Below are 21238 nucleotides of genomic sequence, written 5' to 3'. Positions count from 1 at the left end.
TGTAGTGGTCATCACGTTCGCCTAACTTGTGAAAGGTTCCCCAGCTCGAAAACTGGGGGGAAACATTTTACTGTCAGCTGGAAATAAATCAGCGTCTGTTTCTAGTTAATGCATACCTCTTAATTCGATTAAGAATTGCCTTTAGCGATGTTTTTGGTTCTTCCCTGCATTGTCAGCAATATTCGAAGTAACGATGGCCATTTCATCGTCAGGGGAGGGAGTGACCAGTGGTAGAAACTGTGTTTTCAGTTATTCTTTTTCAACAACGGCAGAGAGGTCAGAGATCATACGCCCTGTGATATGAGGCCCTGAATGGTGTCTGCGATGCCCTCCTCTGCTTGGGGCTTGTGGGGGTACTGATTGATCCACACTGGATCAGAGGTGTTCACCTCAAAAGTTAATGGTTCACATTGCACCAGTCACACTCTGTGGGGCCCCTGCGCCCATAGGGACTCTGGTTAGAGAGTCAATGATAGACCCCTGAAACGGGAGACCTGGGCCTCCTCAGAACTGAGCTATCTACGGCTTCTACTTGAATTGAGTATATGTTGGCTCTAGCCGACTAAAGTACTCCGCGAATGTCCGTGATAACCCAATCATCCTGTGCTAATGCTAGTTTTTACCATCCCACCCAATTCTTTAACCTGATGTTTAGGATGTAAAGCCAGAGACACTTGTGGGACGGCCCTCTTCCGACATCTGATACCACTGCAATTGTTCTGGTTGTCAGGGACCACGCTGCTGCTACTCGAAAGCTGGGACAGCTCTCTACCACAACTGGGGCACTGGGAAAAAGCGAAGATCCAAGAGCCATGAAGCGTTTTTATTACCTGTGTGATGTCATCGGGGGATCCCTGCTGAGGGCACTGGCGTTTGGCAAATGCCCTCCTGTTCAAACTCAAAACCATACCCTAGGGGTGGATCCTGGGGTCATGGCGCCATTTTCAACAGGTAGACAACTCTGGCCCAGGCTTCAGGATGTAGGATTCTCGATTGTTCTTTTCAGAGCACGTGGGAGGCTATCGCAAACAGTGGTAATGATGGCATTCTTGATAAGCGGAAGGAGGTGATCTGTGCGGGTTTCGTAGTGTAGTGGTCATCACGTTCGCCTAACACGCGAAAGGTCCCCAGTTCGAAACTGGGCGGAAACATGTTTGCTGTCAACTGGAAACAGATGTTTTGGTTCCTGCCTTGCATTCTCAGTTGCTTCAATTTTCGTATTAACGATGGCATTTCATCATCAAGGGAAAGGCCTGGCCTGTGCAGGTTTCTGTAGTGTAGTGGTCATCACGTTCGCCTCACAGCGAAGGTCCCCAGTTCGAAACTGGGCAGAAACTGTTTTTTCAGTTATTCTTTTTCAACAATGGCAGAGAGGTCAGAGATCAGCTGATGCTTCACTTCAAGACTTCTCGTGAGTAGACCTGCCAGTATCTGCGTCTATTAGTAGGAAGAGCAAATTTCGGTGATGCAACAATCAGAGGTCCAGACGAAAGCTGGAACAGCTCTCTCCCACAACCGGGGCACTGGGAAACAGCGAAGATCGAGAGCCGTGGAGCGAGTATGACCTGTGTATTTGGTAAGTGCTACCTCTGTATTAGAAAAGAAAATGTTGGCTTCAGCTGTTTGTTTGGTCAATTCATTGTGTAATTGCGGTAGTAAAGATGGCATTTGGTGCCTAGATGAAGCGTAAAGACGATTGGTCCAAGTACCCAAACCTGTGGGACTCCATAACTGACTGCATTGCATGAGGAGGAGCTGTTGTGAACATGAACAAACTGATGTCTATCTGATAAATAGGATTTGAACCACCTTATTGCAGTTCCTTTAATCCCAATTTCATGTTCCAGTCTCTGTAGTAAAATATTATGATCTATGGTGTCGAAAGCAGCACTAAGATCCAAAAGGAGAAGTATGGAGGCTGATCCATTGTCTGAAGCAATTAGAATATCATTGGAGAGGTCCAGACAAAAGCTGGGAAAGCTCTCTCCCACAACCGGGGCACTGGGAAAAAGCGAAGATCAAGAGCCATGGAGCGTCTTTATTACCTGTGTGACGTCATCGGGGATCCCTGCTGAGGGCGCTGGTGTCTAGCAAATGCCCTCCTGTTCAAACTCAGAACCACACCCTAGGGTGGATCCTGGGGTCATGGCGCCATTTCCAAACAGGCAGACAACTCTGGCCCAGGCTTCAGGATGGAGGCCTCTCTATTGTTCTTTTCAGAGCACGTGGGAGGCCATCACAACAGTAGTAACGATGGCATTTCTTGATAAGCGGAAGGAGGTAACCTGTGCGGGTTTCCGTAGTGTAGTGGTCATCACGTTCGCCTAACACGGGAAGGTCCCCAGTTCGAAACTGGGCGGAAACATGTTTGCTGTCAGCTGGAAACAGATGTTTTTGGTTCCTGCCTTGCATTCTCAGTTGCTTCAATTTTCGTATTAACGATGGCATTTCATCATCAAGGGGAAGAGGGTGTCCTGTACAAGTTTCTGTAGTGTAGTGGTCATCACGTTCGCCTCACACGCGGAAGGTCCCCAGTTTCGAAACTGGGCAGGAACAGTATTTTCTGTAATTCTTTTTCAACAAAGGCAGAGAGGTCAGAGGTCAGCTGAAGCTTCACTTCAAGACTTTTATTGAATATACCTGCCAGTATCTGCATCTATTCTAAGGAAGACCAAATTTCGGTGATGCAACTGGAAGAGCAAATGCAGCTTTTATGTAAGTACCTGTTCACGTCAGAAATCATTAGATTGGAAGGGGCGGAGCCGCTTGCATTCAGTTTTCAGTAATGTAGTGGTCATCACGTTCGCCTAACACGTGAAAGGTCCCCAGTTCGAAACTGGGCGGAAACATCTTTGCTGTCAGCTGGAAATAAATCAGCGTCTTTTTTCCAGTTAATGCATACCTCTTTATTCGATTAAAGAATTGCCTTTAGCGATGTTTTTGGTTCTTGCCTTGCATTCTCAGCTGCTTCAATTTTCGTAGTAAAATTACATGAGGAGCAGGTCTTTGTACTGCGCCAAATCATAACAACGTGACATAAAGGTACTTTACATGAAGAGCAGGTCTAGAGGCCTTTCAGAGATTTGTTTGGACATCTAGATAGTAACGAGTTACAGTAGTCCAGCCTGAAAGTTAAAATGCATGGACGAGTTTTTCTGCATCATCCTGAGAGAGGATGTCTCTGATTTTCCTGATGTTTCTCAGGTGGAACAAAGCTGCCCTACTGACTTCTTTTATGTGAGGGACAAAGGACATGTCCTGGTCAAAGGTTCCACCAAGGTTTCTAACAGTGGAGCTGGAAGCCAACATAATGCCATCCAGGCTGATTATGATTAGATAGCATTTCTCTGTGGTGAAAGGTCCCCAGTTCGAAACTGGGCGGAAACATGTTTGCTGTCAGCTGGAAACAGAGCAGCATTTCTTTTTAGTTACTGCATACCTCTTAATTCAATTAGAGAATTGGCTTTCGCGATGTTTTTGGTTCTTGCCTTGCATTCTCAGTTGCTTAAATTTTCGTAGTAACGATGGCATTTCATCATCAAGGGGAAGGGGCTGCCCTGTGCAGGTTTCTGTAGTATAGTGGTCATCACGTTCGCCTAATACGCGAAAGGTCCCCAGTTCGAAACTGGGCAAAAACAGAACTTAATTTTTTTCTTTCTTAACAAAGGCAGAGAGGTCAGATAGTCAATAAGATGTACAAGAAAATGCTAGACCTGGTGTGAGTATGATCATGTGTAGTTAAACTGATGACCATCAGTTGTGCCAGAGAAATCTATACTTTTTTTGATAATTTTTCACATTATATGGTGGAGCAACAAAAACAATAATAACATCCCATTAGTGGGGTGAAATTAATCCAGTATGATAGTCAATATAAGCCATATTAGGGATATTTTAACAACCCATCTTCCTGGGTTGAATGAACAGACCCAGTTTGTTTGGTGAAGTTAACCCAACGTTTAGTCGGTCCACTATTTAACCAGCGCTGGGTTGGAAAACTACCCAGATTAGTTGTGGACTCTGATTATGGAATTAATGCAGGAGAGTAGGATGTGTGTATTAGGTCAGGCCTACCTCAGAATTAGTTTGGAGAATTGGCTTCAACTATGCTTTGGTGCATCACTTGCATTCTCACTTTCTGTAATGTTTGTAGTAACAATGGCATGTCAGTTTTGTCAGAATTAAGGAGTAAAAAATTATGGGTCATCCAGACTTGTATGTGTTCAAGACATGTCTGATGTCATGATAATGTTGCCTAGAGGAAGCAGATGAAGCGTAAAGAGGATTGGTCCAAGTAGCGAAGTGAAGGCATACCTCTTAATTCGATTAGAGCATTTGCTTTCGCGATGTTTTTGATGCGTTGCTTACATTCTCAGCGACTTCAATATTTGAAGTAACGATGGCATTTCATCGTCAATGGGAAGGGCGTGCCCGTGGCAGGTTTCTGTAGTGTAGTGGTCATCACGTCGCCTCACACGCGAAAGGTCCCCAGTTCGAACCTGGGCAGAAACAGATTTGCTGTTGGCTCTTAATATGGAAAAAATGCAAGAGAGCTTCTTTATTACCTGTGTGACGTCATTGGGGAACCCTGATGAGGGCGCTGGCGTCTAGCAAATGCCCTCCTCTTCAAACTCAGAACCATACCCTAGGGGTGGATCCTGGGGTCATGGCGCCATTTCCAAACAGGCAGACAACTCTGGCCCAGGCTTCAGGATGTAGGTCCACAGTTCGAAACTGGGCAGAAACAGAACTTTATGTGTTTCTTTACAAAGGTAGAGAGATCAGCTGATACTTTACTTCAAGACTTCTCATGAGTATCTTTTGTACTTTTACTAACCCTGCAGGAATGCAGAAACTTGTGTTTTTCTTACAGGACTTGAGATCATACAAACTAGGGACCACCCTAAGGAAATAAAGAGGGGAGAACGGAAGAGATACGTCAGAGCAGTTAGAGAATGTAACTGAACATATCTCTGTCTGTTCTCCTTGCAAGTAAAAATGAGCGCTGTTGTCCTTTGTCTTTCTTCCCTGTTTCATCATGTTCTAGGTGGTTTAAACCTGACAGAAGGGGCAGAGCAGCTTGTGCTCAGGTTTCTGTAGTGTAGTGGTCATCACGTTCGCCTTACACGCGAAAGATCCCCAGTTCGAACCTGGGCAGAAACAGATTTGCTGTCGGCTCTACACAAGCCGGACCTGTGTGTTTGGTTATTGCTACCTCTGATTTAGATTAGAGAATTGGCTTCAGCTGTTTGTGTAATTGCTGTAGTAACGATGGCATTTCATTGTCAAGGGGAAGGCAGTGACCAGTGCAGGTTTCTGTGGTGTAGTGGTCATCACGTTCGCCTAACACTCGAAAGGTCCCCAGTTCGAAACTGGGCGGAAACATGTTTGCTGTCAATTGGAAATAAATCAGCATCTCTTTTTAGTTAAGGCATACCTCTTAATTCAATTTGAAAAATTGGCTTTAGCGATGTTTTTGGTTCTTGCCTTGCATTCTCAGCTGCTTCAATTTTCGTAGTAAAATTACATGAGGGGCAGGTCTTTGTATTGCGCCAAATCATAACAACGTGACATAAAGGTACTTTACATGAAGAGCAGGTCTAGAGGCCTTTCAGAGATTTGTTTGGACATCTAGATAGTAACGAGTTACAGTAGTCCAGCCTGAAAGTTACAAATGCATGGACGAGTTTTTCTGCATCATCCTGAGAGAGGATGTCTCTGATTTTCCTGATGTTTCTCAGGTGGAACAAAGCTGCCCTACTGACTTCTTTTATGTGAGGGACAAAGGACATGTCCTGGTCAAAGGTTCCACCAAGGTTTCTAACAGTGGAGCTGGAAGCCAACATAATGCCATCCAGGCTGATTATGATTAGATAGCATTTCTCTGTGGTGAAAGGTCCCCAGTTCGAAACTGGGCGGAAACATGTTTGCTGTCAGCTGGAAACAGAGCAGCATTTCTTTTTAGTTACTGCATACCTCTTAATTCAATTAGAGAATTGGCTTTCGCGATGTTTTTGGTTCCTGCCTTGAATTCTCAGTTGCTTCAATTTTCGTATTAGCGATGGCATTTCATCATCAAGGGGAAAGGGCTCGCCTGTGCTGGTTTCTGTAGTGTTGTGGTCATCACGTTAGCCTCACAAGCGAAAGGTCCACAGTTTGAAACTGGGCAGAAACAGAACTTTATGTGTTTCTTTACAAAGGTAGAGAGATCAGCTGATACTTACTTCAAGACTTCTCATGAGTATCTTTTGTACTTTTACTAACCCTGCAGGAATGCAGAAACTTGTGTTTTTCTTACAGGACTTGAGATCATACAAACTAGGGACCACCCTAAGGAAATAAAGAGGGGAGAACGGAAGAGATACGTCAGAGCAGTTAGAGAATGTAACTGAACATATCTCTGTCTGTTCTCCTTGCAAGTAAAAATGAGCGCTGTTGTCCTTTGTCTTTCTTCCCTGTTTCATCATGTTCTAGGTGGTTTAAACCTGACAGAAGGGGCAGAGCAGCTTGTGCTCAGGTTTCTGTAGTGTAGTGGTCATCACGTTTGCCTTACACGCGAAAGATCCCCAGTTCGAACCTGGGCAGAAACAGATTTGCTGTCGGCTCTACACAAGCCGGACCTGTGTGTTTGGTTATTGCTACCTCTGATTTAGTTTAGAGAATTGGCCTCAGCTGTTTGTTTGTGTAATTGCTGGAGTAACGCTGGCATTTCATCGTCAAGGGGAAGCCAGTGACCCGTGCAGGTTTCCGTAGTGTAGTGGTCATCACGTTCGCCTAACACGCGAAAGGTCCCCAGTTCGAAACTGGGTGGAAACATGTTTGCTGTCAATTGGAAATAAATCAGCATCTCTTTTTAGTTAAGGCATACCTCTTAATTCAATTAGAAAAATTGGCTTTAGCGATGTTTTTGGTTCTTGCCTTGCATTCTCAGCTGCTTCAATTTTCGTAGTAAAATTACATGAGGGGCAGGTCTTTGTATTGCGCCAAATCATAACAAAGTGACATAAAGGTACTTTACATGAAGAGCAGGTCTAGAGGTCTAGGCCTTGCAGGAACATGGTATGGCGATGAGTCACCACTTGCAGGATGAGGACAGGGAGTGAGGAGGGGAGCTGGGAGAGACAGACTTCGGGAAAACATGGTTAGTAAATGCAGTACAAATGCTTAGAACTGGGAGAAACAGGGAGAGAGAGAGAGAGAGAGAGAGAGAAGCTCAGTCCTTCCCCCAGCAGCCTAGGCCTATAGTAGCATAGCTAAAGAGTAGAGGACTTTAACTTTTTAACTATAAGCTCTGTCATATAAGAAAGTTTTCAGCCTGATCTTGAAATTTGCGTAAGAGTCCGCCCCCCAAAACGATACTGGAAGTTGGTTCCATGGAAGAGGAGCCTGTTAACTGAAAGAGCCGCCTCCAGATTTCTTCTTGAAGACTCTAGGAACCACAAGTTAACCTCCACCTAGAGAGTGGAGTGGCCTACTAAGACAGTAAGGAACTATGAGCTCTCTGAGACGTGATGGAGCTCAGCCATTAAGAGCTTTATATGTTAACGGAAGGATTTTAAATTCTACTCTATATTTTACTGGCAGCCAATGAAAAGCAGCTAACACGGGAGAGATGTGATCTCATTTCCTAGTGACTGTTAATTTTCTTGCTGTAGCGTTCTGAATCAACTGAAGGCCTTTCAGAGATTTGTTTGGACATCTAGATAGTAACGAGTTACAGTAGTCCAGCCTAGAAGTTACAATACATGGACGAGTTTTTCTGCATCATCCTGAGAGAGGATGTCTCTGATTTACTTAATTTTTCTCAGGGGGAACAAAGCTGCCCTACTGACTTCTTTTATGTCAGGGACAAAGGACATGTCCTGGTCAAAGGTTACTCCGAGGTTTCTTACAGTGGAGCTGGACACCAACGTAATGCCATCCAGACTGATTATGATTAGATTGCATTTCTCTGAGGTGCTTCGGGCCGAGTACAACAACTTCAGTTTTGTCAGAATTAAGGAGTAAAAAATGATGGGTCATCCAGACTTGTATGTGTTCAAGAAATGTCTGATGTCCTGATAATGTTGCCGAGAGGAAGTAGATGAAGCATAAAGAGGATTGGTCCAAGTAGCGAACCCTGTGGGACTCCATAACAGACTGCAGCGCATGAGGAGGAGCTGTTGTTAACATGAACTAACTGATGTCTATCTGATAAATAGGATTTGAACCACCTTATTGCAGTTCCTTTAATCCCAATTTCATGTTCCAGTCTCTAGTAAAATATTGTGATCTATGGTGTCGAAAGCAGCACTAAGATCCAAAAGGAGAAGTATGGAGGCTGATCCATTGTCTGAAGCAATTAGAATATCATTGGAGAGGTCCAGACAAAAGCTGGGACAGCTCTCTCCCACAACCGGGGTACTGGGAAAAAGCGAAGATCAAGAGCCATGGAGCGTCTTTATTACCTGTGTGACGTCATCGGGGATCCCTGCTGAGGGCGCTGGTGTCTAGCAAATGCCCTCCTCTTCAAACTCAGAACCACACCCTAGGGGTGGATCCTGGGGTCATGGCGCCATTTCCAAACAGGCAGACAACTCTGGCCCAGGCTTCAGGATGTAGGCCTCTCTATTGTTCTTTTCAGAGCACGTGGGAGGCGATCACAACAGTGGTAACGATGGCATTTCATCATCAAGGGGAAGAGGGTGTCCTGTACAGGTTTCTGTAGTGTAGTGGTCATCACGTTCGCCTCACACGCGAAAGGTCCCCAGTTCGAAACTGGGCAGGAACAGTATTTTCTGTAATTCTTTTTCAACAAAGGCAGAGAGGTCAGAGGTCAGCTGATGCTTCACTTCAAGACTTCTCGTGAGTATACCTGCCAGTATCTGCATCTATTCTTAGGAAGACCAAATTTCGGTGATGCAACTGGAAGAGCAAATGCAGCTTTTATGAAAGTACCTGTTCACGTCAGAAATCATTAGATTGGAAAGGGTGGAGCAGCTTGCGTTCAGGTTTCGGTAGTGTAGTGGTCATCACGTTCGCCTAACTCGCGAAAGGTCCCCAGTGCGAAACTGCGCGGAAACATGTTTGCTGTCAGCTGGAAATAAATCAGCGTCTGTTTCTAGTTAATCCATACCTCTTAATTCGATTAAAGAATTGGCTTTAGCGATGTTTTTGGTTCTTCCCTTGCATTGTCAGCAATATTCGAAGTAACGATGGCATTTCATCGTCAAGGGGAAGGGAGTGTCCAGTGCAGCTTTCCGTAGTGTATCGGTCATCACGTTTGCATTACACGCGAAAGATCCCCAGTTTGAAACTGGGTAGAAACAGATTTGCTGTTGGCTCTTAATATGGAAAAAATGCAAGAGAGCGTCTTTATTACCTGTGTGACGTCATTGGGGAACCCTGATGAGGGCGCTGGCGTCTAGCAAATGCCCTCCTCTTCAAACTCAGAACCATACCCTAGGGGTGGATCCTGGGGTCATGGCGCCATTTCCAAACATGTAGACAACTCTGGCCCAGGCTTCAGGATGTAGTCCTCTCGATTGTTCTTTTCAAAGCACGTGGGAGGCGATCGCAACAGTAGTAATGATGGCATTTCTTGATAAGCGGAGGGAGGTGACCTGAGTGGGTTTCCGTAGTGTAGTGGTCATCACGTTCGCCTAACACGCGAAAGGTCCCCAGTTCGAAACTGGGCGGAGACATGTTTGTTGTCAGCTGGAAATAAATCAGCATCTTTTTTTAGTTACTGCATACCTCTTAATTCAATTAGAGAATTGGCTTTCGCGATGTTTTTGGTTCTTGCCTTGCATTCTCAGTTGCTTCAATTTTCGTAGTAACAATGGCATTTCATCATCAAGGGGAAGGGGCTGGCTTGTGCAGGTTTCTGTAGTGTAGTGGTCATCAAGTTAGCCTCACACGCGAAAGGTCCACAGTTCGAAACTGGGCAGAAATACAACTTTCTGTGTTTCTTAACAAAGGTAGAGAGATCAGCTGATACTTTACTTCAAGACTTCTCATGAGTATCTTTTGTACTTTTACTAACCCTGCAGCAATGCAGAAACTTGTGTTTTTCTTACAGGACTTGAGATCATACTAACTAGGGACCACCCTAAGGAAATAAAGAGGGGAGAACGGAAGAGATACGTCAGAGCAGTTAGAGAATGTAACTGAACATATCTCTGTCTGTTCTCCTTGCAAGTAAAAATGAGCGCTGTTGTCCTTTGTCTTTCTTCCCTGTTTAATCATGTTGTAGGTGGCTTAAACCTGACAGAAGGGGCAGAGCAGCTTGTGCTCCGGTTTCTGTAGTGTAGTGGTCATCACGGTCGCCTTTCACGCGAATGATCCCCAGTTCAAACCTGAGCAGAAACAGATCTGCTGTCGGCTCTAAATATGAGAAAACTGCAGACAAACCGGACCTTTGTATTTGGTAAGTGCTACCTCTGATTTAGAATAGAAAATGTTGGCTTCAGCTGTTTGTTTGGTCAATTCATTGTGTAATTGCGGTAGTAAAGATGGCATTTGGTGCCTAGATGAAGCGTAAAGACGATTGGTCCAAGTACCCAAACCTGTGGGACTCCATAACTGACTGCAGTGCATGAGGAGGAGCTGTTGTGAACATGAACAAACTGATGTCTATCTGATAAGTAGGATTTGAACCACCTTATTGCAGTTCCTTTAATCCCAATTTCATGTTCCAGTCTCTGTAGTAAAATATTGTGATCTATGGTGTCGAAAGCAGCACTAAGATCCAAAAGGAGAAGTATGGAGGCTGATCCATTGTCTGAAGCAATTAGAATATCATTGGAGAGGTCCAGACAAAAGCTGGGACAGCTCTCTCCCACAACCGGGGCACTGGGAAAAAGCGAAGATCAAGAGCCATGGAGCGTCTTTATTACCTGTGTGACGTCATCGGGGATCCCTGCTGAGGGCGCTGGTGTCTAGCAAATGCCCTCCTCTTCAAACTCAGAACCGTAGTGTATCGGTCATCACGTTTGCATTACAGGCGAAAGATCCCCAGTTTGAAACTGGGCAGAAACTGTGTTTTCGGTTATTCTTTTTCAACAACGGCAGAGAGGTCAGAGATCATACGCCCTGTGATATGAGGCCCTGAATGAAGTCTGCGATGCCCTCCTCTGTTTGGGGCTTGTGGGGGTACTGATTGATCCACACTGGATCAGAGGTGTTCACCTCAAAAGTTAATGGTTCACATTGCACCAGTCGCACTTCTGTCGGGCCCTGCGCCCATAGGGACTCTGGTAGAGAGTCAATGATAGACGCAGCCTCAGGGTGATCTGTTTTTTTCTCTACCGTGAAACCGGGAGACCTGGGCCTCCTCCAGAACTGAGCTATCTACGGCTTCTACTTGAATTGAGTATATGTTGGCTCTAGCCGAATAAAGTACTCCGCGAATGTCCGTGATAACCCAATCATCCTGTGCTAATGCTAGTTTTACCATCCCACCCAATTCTTTAGCCTGATGTTTAGGATGTAAAGCCAGAGACACTTGTGGGACGGCCTCTTCCGACATCTGATACCACTGCAATTATCGCAACAGTGTTAATGATGGCATTTCTTGATAAGCGGAAGGAGGTGACCTGTGCGGGTTTCCGTAGTGTAGTGGTCATCACGTTCGCCTAACACGCGAAAGGTCCCCAGTTCGAAACTGGGCGGAAACATGTTTGCTGTCAGCTGGAAACAGATGTTTTTGGTTCCTGCCTTGCATTCTCAGTTGCTTCAATTTTCGTATTAACGATGGCATTTCATCATCAAGGGGAAGAGGGTGTCCTGCGCAGGTTTCTGTAGTGTAGTGGTCATCACGTTCGCCTCACACGCGAAAGGTCCCCAGTTCGAAACTGGGCAGAAACATGTTTGCTATCAATTGGAAACAAATCAGCATCTCTCTTTAGTTAAGGCATACCTCTTAATTCAATTAGAAAAATTGGCTATAGCGATGTTTTTGGTTCTTGCCTTGCATTCTCAGCTGCTTCAATTTTCGTAGTAAAATTACATGAGGGGCAGGTCTTTGTATTGCGCCAAATCATAACAAAGTGACATAAAGGTACTTTACATGAAGAGCAGGTCTAGAGGTCTAGGCCTTGCAGGAACATGGTATGGCGATGAGTCACCACTTGCAGGATGAGGACAGGGAGTGAGGAGGGGAGCTGGGAGAGACAGACTTCGGGAAAACATGGTTAGTAAATGCAGTACAAATGCTTAGAACTGGGAGAAACAGGGAGAGAGAGAGAGAGAGAGAGAGAGAAGCTCAGTCCTTCCCCCAGCAGCCTAGGCCTATAGTAGCATAGCTAAAGAGTAGAGGACTTTAACTTTTTAACTATAAGCTCTGTCATATAAGAAAGTTTTCAGCCTGATCTTGAAATTTGCGTAAGAGTCCGCCCCCCAAAACGATACTGGAAGTTGGTTCCATGGAAGAGGAGCCTGTTAACTGAAAGAGCCGCCTCCAGATTTCTTCTTGAAGACTCTAGGAACCACAAGTTAACCTCCACCTAGAGAGTGGAGTGGCCTACTAAGACAGTAAGGAACTATGAGCTCTCTGAGACGTGATGGAGCTCAGCCATTAAGAGCTTTATATGTTAACGGAAGGATTTTAAATTCTACTCTATATTTTACTGGCAGCCAATGAAAAGCAGCTAACACGGGAGAGATGTGATCTCATTTCCTAGTGACTGTTAATTTTCTTGCTGTAGCGTTCTGAATCAACTGAAGGCCTTTCAGAGATTTGTTTGGACATCTAGATAGTAACGAGTTACAGTAGTCCAGCCTAGAAGTTACAAATACATGGACGAGTTTTTCTGCATCATCCTGAGAGAGGATGTCTCTGATTTACTTAATTTTTCTCAGGGGGAACAAAGCTGCCCTACTGACTTCTTTTATGTCAGGGACAAAGGACATGTCCTGGTCAAAGGTTACTCCGAGGTTTCTTACAGTGGAGCTGGACACCAACGTAATGCCATCCAGACTGATTATGATTAGATTGCATTTCTCTGAGGTGCTTCGGGCCGAGTACAACAACTTCAGTTTTGTCAGAATTAAGGAGTAAAAAATGATGGGTCATCCAGACTTGTATGTGTTCAAGAAATGTCTGATGTCCTGATAATGTTGCCGAGAGGAAGTAGATGAAGCATAAAGAGGATTGGTCCAAGTAGTGAACCCTGTGGGACTCCATAACAGACTGCAGCGCATGAGGAGGAGCTGTTGTTAACATGAACTAACTGATGTCTATCTGATAAATAGGATTTGAACCACCTTAGTGCATGGTGCATGGTGTCGAAAGCAGCACTAAGATCCAAAATGAGAAGTATGGAGGCTGATCCATTGTCAGAAGCAATTAAAATATCATTGGAGAGGTCCAGACAAAAGCTGGGACAGTTCTCTCCCACAACTGGGGCACTGGGAAAAAGCGAAGATCAAGAGCCATGGAGCGTCTTTATTACCTGTGTGACGTCATCGGGGATCCCTGCTGAGGGCGCTGGTGTCTAGCAAATGCCCTCCTCTTCAAACTCAGAACCACACCCTTGGGGTGGATCCTGGGGTCATGGCGCCATTTCCAAACAGGCAGACAACTCTGGCCCAGGCTTCAGGATGTCGGCCTCTCTATTGTTCTTTTCAGAGCACGTGGGAGGCCATCACAACAGTAGTAACGATGGCATTTCATCAACAAGGGGAAGAGGGTGTCCTGTACAGGTTTCTGTAGTGTAGTGGTCATCACGTTTGCCTCACACGCGAAAGGTCCCCAGTTCGAAACTGGGCAGGAACAGTATTTTCTGTAATTCTTTTTCAACAATGGCAGAGAGGTCAGAGGTCAGCTGATGCTTCACTTCAAGACTTCTCGTGAGTATATCAAATCAAATCAAATCAAATCAGATTTATTTGTATAGCGCCAAATCATAACAAAGTTACATCAAGGCACTTTACATATAGAGCAGGTCTAGACCAAACTCTTTATAAATTTATTTAAAGAGACCCAACAGATCCCCCGATGAGCAAGCACTTGGCAACAGTGGAAAGGAAAAACTTCCTTTAAGAGGCAGAAACCTCGAGCAGAACCAGGCTCAAGGGGGGCGGCCATCTGCCTTGACCGGTTGGGTTGAGAGAGAGAGAGAGAGAGAGACAGGCAGGCAGGCATTGGAGGGGGGGGGTGTAGGCAGGAACATGTTGTTGCATGAAGTTCATGGAGTTGAGCTGTAATACAGAATTCATGCTATATGGGACCAGCAGGTGTTGCAGGAACATGGGATGGAGATGAGTCACCACCTGCAGGATGAGGACAGGGAGAGAGAGGAGAGGAACTGGGAGAGACAGAGACTTTGGCAGAACATGGTTAGTAAATGCAGTATAAATGCTTAGAACTGGGTGAAACTGTTTTGTTTTTTTTGTTTTTTTTTTAATAAGGATGGTTTTTATCAGCGCATGCAAGGAGGGAGTTAGAGAGAAAGAGGGAGAGAGGGTGACAGGGAGAGACAGAGAGCGAGAGAGAGAGAGAGAGAGAGAGAGAGAGAGAGAGAGAGAAGCTCAGTCCTTCCCCAGCAGCCTAGGCCTATAGCAGCATACCTAAAGAGTAGAGGACTTTTTAACTGTACGCTCTGTCATACAGGAAAGTTTTAAGCCTGGTCTTGAAAGTTACTAAAGAGTCCGCCCCCCGGACCGATGCTGGGAGTTGGTTCCATAGAAGAGGAGCCTGATAACTGAACGATCTGCCTCCAGATTTACTCTTGGAGACTCTAGGAACCACAAGTAAACCTCCATCTAGAGAGCGGAGTGGCCTGCTAGGACAGTAAGGAACTATGACCTCTCTGAGATACGATGGAGCTTGGCCATTAAGAGCTTTATACGTTAAAAGAAGGATTTTGAATTCTACTCTATATTTTACTGGCAGCCAATGAAGAGCAGCTAACACGGGAGAGATGTGATCTCTTTTCCTAGTTCCTGTTAATATTCGTGCAGCAGCGTTCTGAATTAACTGAAGGCCTTTTAGAGATTTGTTTGGACATGCAGATAGTAATGAGTTACAGTAGTCCAGCCTAGAAGTTACAAATGCATGGACTAGTTTTTCTGCATCATCCTGAGAGAGGATGTTTCTGATTTTCCTAATGTTTCTCAGGTGGAAGAAAGCTGCCCGACTAACTTGTTTTATGTGAGGGACAAAGGACATGTCCTGGTCAAAAATTACTCCAAGGTTTCTTACAGTGGAGCTGGAGGCCAAAGTAATGCCGTCCAAAACTGATGAGATGATTAGATAGTATTTTTCTGAGGTGCTTAGGACCGAGTACAATAACTTCTGTTTTGTCAGAGTTGAGAAGTAAAAAATTTCCAGTCATCCAGACTTTTATGTCATCAAGACATGCCTGCAGTCTGACTATCTGACTGACTTCATTTGGCTTCATTGATAGGTACAGCTGAGTATCGTCTGCGTAGCAGTGGAAATTGATGCTGTGTTTCCTGATAATGTTGCCTAGAGGAAGCAGATAAAGCGTAAAGAGGATTGGTCCAAGTACCGAACCCTGCGGGACTCCATGACTGACTACAGTACATGAGGAGGAGCTGTTGTTTACATGAACAAACTGATGTCTATCTGATAAGTAGGATTTGAACCACTTTAGTGCAGTTCCTTTAATTCCAATTTCATGTTCCAGTCTCTGTAGTAAAATATTGTGATCTATGGTGTCGAATGCAGCACTAAGATCTAGAAGGCGAAGTATGGAGGCTGATCCATTGTCTGAGGCCATTAGAATGTCATTGGAGACTTTAACCAGCGCTGTTTCTGTGCTATGATGGGCTCTAAATCCTGACTGAAACTCTTCAAACAAACTGTTCCCATCCAGATGCTCGTGTAGTTGTTTTGCTACAGCTTTCTCAATGATTTTAGAAATAAATGGAAGGTTCGATATGGGTCTATAGTTTGCCAAAACATCTGGATCAAGATTAGGCTTTTTAAGCTGGGGTTTGATGACCGCAGTCTTAAGTGCCTGAGGTACATAACCCAGAAATAAAGTCAGATTAACCAAATCTAGAATAAACGGCTCAATTACATAAAAGATCTCTTTAAAGAGGCTAGTTGGTACTGGGTCTAATAGACAGGTTGACGGTCTGGATGATGAAACTATAGAAGCTAGCTCTGAGAGATTTAGAGGTGAGAATGATTCCAGATGTAAAAGAGGCGCCGCAGCTGATTCAGCAGTTGCCGTCTTCAGAAGGGGATTTTTATCTAACGTAGGCAAGAGCTGATAAATTCTTTCTCTGATCGTGAGAATTTTGTCTGAAAAAAAAAAACTAATAAAATCATTACTGCTTAGAGCTAAGGGGATCACTGGTTCAACTGAGCTATGGCTCTCTGTCAGCCTGGCTACAGTGCTGAAGAGAAACCTGGGGTTGTTCTTGTTTTCTTCTATGAGTGCTGAGTAATATGAACTTCTAGCACTGCGGAGAGCTTTTTTATACGTTTTTAGGCTGTCTTTCCAGGCTCTGTGAGACTCTTCTGACTTACTGGAACGCCAGTTTCTTTCTAATTTCCTTGATGTCTGCTTCAAGGTACGGATTTGGTAACTATACCAGGGAGCCATCCTCCTCAGATTGAATACTTTCTTTTTGAGAGGGGCGGCATTATCAAGATTCGAACGCAGTGTGGCCATAGTGCTAGTCACAAGGTCATCAACCTGCGTATGGGAGAAATCCTCATTTAAATTTAGATTTAGATATGGCATTGTTGGGAATGATGACCAAATGTTCTCTTTAAATTTAGCCACAGCAGCTTCAGATAAACATCTTCTATAGCTGAATTTATTCCTCAATGCTGTGGAGCCCATTAAAGTAAACTCAAATGTAATAAGGTAATGGTCAGACAGGAGAGAATTTTGGGGAAGAATTGTTAGCTTGTCAATTTCAATGCCATAAGTTAGAACAAGATCAAGGATATGATTGTAAAAGTGAGTGGGTTCATTCACGTGCTGGGAAAAGCCAATTGAGTTTAGTAGGGAAAGAAACCCAGAACTAAGGCTGTCGCTTTCTACATCAACATGTATATTGAAATCTCCCAGAATAATGATTTTATCTGTACTAAGTACTAACTCTGATATAAACTCAGAAAACTCTGATAGGAATTCTGAGTACGGACCAGGTGGACGGTATACTGTAACTAACAGAACTGGTTTTTCACCTTTCCAGTCCGAGTGGGAGAGACTAAGAGTGAGGCTTTCAAAAGACCTGCAGCCAGATTTTGGTCTGGGGTTGATTAATAGGCTTGACTGAAATATTGCAGCCACCCCACCTCCTCGACCTGTGGTACGAGGGATATGAAAGTTAACATGAGTTGGGGGTGTAGCTTCATTAATGCTAACATACTCATCCTGCTGCAGCCACGTTTCAGTTATACAAAATAAATCAATATGGTGATCAGCTATGAGATCATTTACTAGTAGAGATTTTGATGATAATGATCGAATGTTCAACAGTCCACATTTGATCGCAGTGTTATTTGAGACTAAGTTTGTGGCTGTTTTAATTACAGTTAGGTTTTTGTTTTTAGCTCCTCTTTTTTAGAATTAATTTGAGTTTATTAACTTTTCTAAATTTAGGTCGTCGGGGGACAGACACGGTTTCTATAGACCTAAACATAGACAGAGACTCTATTCTATTCTCGGCAGATGACCGCTCTGACTGAGGCGCAGAGGAGCGTGTTAAACTGCGGCTCTGCCTCCTGGTCTAGACCCGGGATTGTCAGGGTTTTGGATTTCTAAGAAAACCACCCATATTTCTAGAAATGAGAGCGGCCCCGTCCACGGTGGGATGGACACCATCTCTCCTAATTAGACCAGGTCTCCCCCAGAAAGACTTCCAGTTATCTATGTAGCCCACGTTGTTTTCGGGACACCACCTCGACAGCCAGCGGTTTAAATGACGACATGCGGCTGTACATGTCATCACTGGTCCGATTGGGGAGGGGGCCGGAGAAAGCTACAGTGTCCGACATCGTTTTAGCAAAAGTACACACCGATTCCACATTCATTTTTGTGACTTCCGACTGGCGAAGTCGGGTGTCGTTACTGCCGACGTGAACTACAATATTAGCATATTTACGTTTACCCTTAGCCAGCAGTTTCAGATAAGACTGGATGTCGCCTGCTCTGGCCCCCGGGATACACTTCACTATGGCCGCCGGTGTCGCTAACTTCACGTTTCTCAGAATAGAATCACCAATCACTAGAGTCGGCTTTTCAGCGGGTGTGTCGCTGAGAGGGGAGAACCTGTTGGAAACGTGAACTGGTCGATGGTGAACCGGGGGCTGCTGCCTACGACTATGCCTCATGTCTCGGACAGTCACCCAGCCGCCCTGACTAGATCCCGGCTGCTCGGGAGCCACTGGGGGGGAGGAAACTATCTTAGCTGCTGTATGAGCTCGTCTAGGTTGGTCCGCACCAGCTACAGGGGGGGGGCTAACTACACTAGCATAAGTTGGGCTAGCTAAAGTGCGGAGCCGGGATTCTGACTCATTAATCTTCGCCTCCATTTCTACCATCATTCTACATCTATGACAAGAGGTGCTATCATAAAAGGAGGCAGAAGAATAACTACACATGAGGCACAGAGAACAGGAGAGGAGAGGAGGAGGAGAAGGAGGAACAGAGAGTGGAGACAGAGAGCTAGAGGACATTGCTAATCGGGTAGTTTGATTAGCGGAGGAACAGAAACGGTTATAAACTTTGGAGAAAGGGGAGATATTGACTTCTAAAACCTAGTGTTGGTGTGAAAATAATTTTCTGCCTGATTACTCGAGTGGAATTAGGAAATAATAGCAGAAGAACAGTGGAAACAACACAAGCACAATAGAGAGCACAACCGCCAGTGACCGGAAATGACGCAACACGCTTACCGCACCCAATAACGATGAATGTTAGGAAGTAAAATAACTAGCCATACCTGCCAGTATCTGCATCTATTCTTAGGAAGACCAAATTTCGGTGATGCAAACTGGAAGAGCAAATGCAGCTTTTATGAAAGTACCTGTTCACGTCAGAAATCATTAGATTGGAAGGGGCGGAGCAGCTTGCATTCAGGTTTCCGTAGTGTAGTGGTCATCACGTTCGCCTAACACGCGAAAGGTCCCCAGTTCGAAACTGGGCGGTAGCATCTTTGCTGTCAGATGGAAATAAATGAGCGTCTTTTTTCCAGTTAATGCATACCTCTTATTCGATTAAAGAATTGCCTTTAGCGATGTTTTTGGTTCTTCCCTTGCATTGTCAGCAATATTCGAAGTAACGATGGCATTTCATCGTCAAGGGGAAGGGAGTGTCCAGTGCAGCTTTCCGTAGTGTATCGGTCATCACGTTTGCATTACAGGCGAAAGATCCCCAGTTTGAAACTGGGCAGAAACTGTGTTTTCAGTTATTCTTTTTCAACAACGGCAGAGAGGTCAGAGATCAGCTGATGCTTCACTTCAAGACTTCTCGTGAGTAGACCTGCCAGTATCTGCGTCTATTCGTAGGAAGAGGAAATTTCGGTGATGCAACAATCAGAGGTCCAGACGAAAGCTGGAACAGCTCTCTCCCACAACCGGGGCACTGGGAAACAGCGAAGATCGAGAGCCTTGGAGCGAGTATGACCTGTGTATTTGGTAAGTGCTACCTCTGAATTAGAATAGAAAATGTTGGCTTCAGCTGTTTGTTTGGTCAATTCATTGTGTAATTGCGGTAGTAAAGATGGCATTTGGTGCCTAGATGAAGCGTAAAGACGATTGGTCCAAGTACCCAAACCTGTGGGACTCCATAACTGACTGCAGTGCATGAGGAGGAGCTGTTGTGAACATGAACAAACTGATGTCTATCTGATAAATAGGATTTGAACCACCTTATTGCACTTCCTTTAATCCCAATTTCATGTTCCAGTCTCTAGTAAAATATTGTGATCTATGGTGTCGAAAGCAGCACTAAGATCCAAAAGGAGAAGTATGGAGGCTGATCCATTGTCTGAAGCAATTAGAATATCATTGGAGAGGTCCAGACAAAAGCTGGGAAAGCTCTCTCCCACAACCGGGGCACTGGGAAAAAAGCGAAGATCAAGAGCCATGGAGCGTCTTTGTTACCTGTGTGACGTCATCGGGGATCCCTGCTGAGGGCGCTTGTGTCTAGCAAATGCCCTCCTCTTCAAACTCAGAACCACACCCTAGGGGTGAATCCTGGGGTCATGGCGCCATTTCCAAACAGGCAGACAACTCTGGCCCAGGCTTCAGGATGTAGGCCTCTCTATTGTTCTTTTCAGAGCACGTGGGAGGCTATCGCAACAGTGGTAATGATGGCATTTCTTGATAAGCGGAAGGAGGTGACATGTGCGGTTTTCCGTAGTGTAGTGGTCATCACGTTCGTCCTAACACGCGAAAGGTCCCCAGTTCGAAACTGGGGCGGAAACATCTTTGCTGTCAGCTGGAAATAAATCAGCGTCTTTTTTCCAGTTAATGCATACCTCTTAATTCGATTAAGAATTGCCTTTAGCGATGTTTTTGGTTCTTCCTTGCATTGTCAGCAAGTAAGCGAAGTAACGATGGCATTTCATCGTCAAGGGGAAGAGAGTGTCCAGTGCAGGTTTCCGTAGTGTATCGGTCATCACGTTGCATTACACGGGAAAGATCCCCAGTTTGAAACTGGGCAGAAACTGTGTTTTCAGTTATTCTTTTCAACAACGGCAGAGAGCTCAGAGATCATACGCCCTGTGAAATGAGGCCCTGAATGGTGTCTGCGATGCCCTCCTCTGCTTGGGGCTTGTGGGGGTACTGATTGATCCACACTGGATCAGAAGTGTTAACCTCAAAAGTTAATGGTTCACATTGCACCAGTCGCACATCTGTCGGGCCCTGCGCCCATAGGGACTCTGGTAGAGAGTCAATGATAGACGCAGCCTCAGGGTGATCTGTTTTTTCTCTACCGTGAAACTGGGAGACCTGGGCCTCCTCCAGAACTGAGCTATCTACGGCTTCTACTTGAATTGAGTATATGTGGCTCTAGCCGAATAAAAGTACTCCGCGAATGTCCGTGATAACCCAATCATCCTGTGCTAATGCTAGTTTTACCATCCCACCCAATTCTTTAGCTGATGTTTTAGGATGTAAAGCCAGAGACACTTGTGGGACGGCCTCTTCCGACATCTGATACCACTGCAATTGTTCTGGTGTCAGGGACACCGCTGCTGCTACTCGAAAGCTGGGACAGCTCTCTACCACAACTGGGGCATGGGAAAAAGCGAAGATCAAGAG

General features: G+C 45.0%; 14 non-coding genes across 14 annotated transcripts; all 14 read left to right on the top strand.

The window, feature by feature from the left end:
* The first annotated feature begins 1078 nt into the window (after window positions 1–1078).
* On the top strand, window positions 1079–1151 carry trnav-aac (transfer RNA valine (anticodon AAC)). Its single transcript has one exon. It is a non-coding gene; the product is annotated as a tRNA-Val (tRNA).
* Window positions 1152–3565: 2414 nt separating this feature from the next.
* On the top strand, window positions 3566–3638 carry trnai-aau (transfer RNA isoleucine (anticodon AAU)). Its single transcript has one exon. It is a non-coding gene; the product is annotated as a tRNA-Ile (tRNA).
* Window positions 3639–4440: 802 nt separating this feature from the next.
* trnav-cac (transfer RNA valine (anticodon CAC)) lies at window positions 4441–4512 on the top strand. Its single transcript has one exon. It is a non-coding gene; the product is annotated as a tRNA-Val (tRNA).
* Window positions 4513–5090: 578 nt separating this feature from the next.
* On the top strand, window positions 5091–5163 carry trnav-uac (transfer RNA valine (anticodon UAC)). Its single transcript has one exon. It is a non-coding gene; the product is annotated as a tRNA-Val (tRNA).
* Window positions 5164–5312: 149 nt separating this feature from the next.
* Window positions 5313–5385, top strand: trnav-aac (transfer RNA valine (anticodon AAC)). The gene has a single exon. It is a non-coding gene; the product is annotated as a tRNA-Val (tRNA).
* A 1132-nt stretch (window positions 5386–6517) lies between these two features.
* Window positions 6518–6590, top strand: trnav-uac (transfer RNA valine (anticodon UAC)). Its single transcript has one exon. It is a non-coding gene; the product is annotated as a tRNA-Val (tRNA).
* Window positions 6591–6743: 153 nt separating this feature from the next.
* Window positions 6744–6816, top strand: trnav-aac (transfer RNA valine (anticodon AAC)). The gene has a single exon. It is a non-coding gene; the product is annotated as a tRNA-Val (tRNA).
* A 1881-nt stretch (window positions 6817–8697) lies between these two features.
* trnav-cac (transfer RNA valine (anticodon CAC)) lies at window positions 8698–8770 on the top strand. Its single transcript has one exon. It is a non-coding gene; the product is annotated as a tRNA-Val (tRNA).
* Window positions 8771–9610: 840 nt separating this feature from the next.
* Window positions 9611–9683, top strand: trnav-aac (transfer RNA valine (anticodon AAC)). Its single transcript has one exon. It is a non-coding gene; the product is annotated as a tRNA-Val (tRNA).
* A 594-nt stretch (window positions 9684–10277) lies between these two features.
* Window positions 10278–10350, top strand: trnae-uuc (transfer RNA glutamic acid (anticodon UUC)). Its single transcript has one exon. It is a non-coding gene; the product is annotated as a tRNA-Glu (tRNA).
* Window positions 10351–11584: 1234 nt separating this feature from the next.
* trnav-aac (transfer RNA valine (anticodon AAC)) lies at window positions 11585–11657 on the top strand. The gene has a single exon. It is a non-coding gene; the product is annotated as a tRNA-Val (tRNA).
* A 117-nt stretch (window positions 11658–11774) lies between these two features.
* On the top strand, window positions 11775–11847 carry trnav-cac (transfer RNA valine (anticodon CAC)). Its single transcript has one exon. It is a non-coding gene; the product is annotated as a tRNA-Val (tRNA).
* A 1836-nt stretch (window positions 11848–13683) lies between these two features.
* trnav-cac (transfer RNA valine (anticodon CAC)) lies at window positions 13684–13756 on the top strand. Its single transcript has one exon. It is a non-coding gene; the product is annotated as a tRNA-Val (tRNA).
* Window positions 13757–19049: 5293 nt separating this feature from the next.
* Window positions 19050–19122, top strand: trnav-aac (transfer RNA valine (anticodon AAC)). Its single transcript has one exon. It is a non-coding gene; the product is annotated as a tRNA-Val (tRNA).
* The last annotated feature ends 2116 nt before the right edge of the window (window positions 19123–21238 follow it).

This window comes from Echeneis naucrates, chromosome 4 (genome assembly GCF_900963305.1).
Source record: "Echeneis naucrates chromosome 4, fEcheNa1.1, whole genome shotgun sequence".
Lineage (NCBI taxonomy): Eukaryota > Metazoa > Chordata > Actinopteri > Carangiformes > Echeneidae > Echeneis > Echeneis naucrates.
The sequence above is the reverse complement of the archived record's forward strand: the minus strand, read 5'-3'. Positions and strand labels throughout refer to the sequence as shown.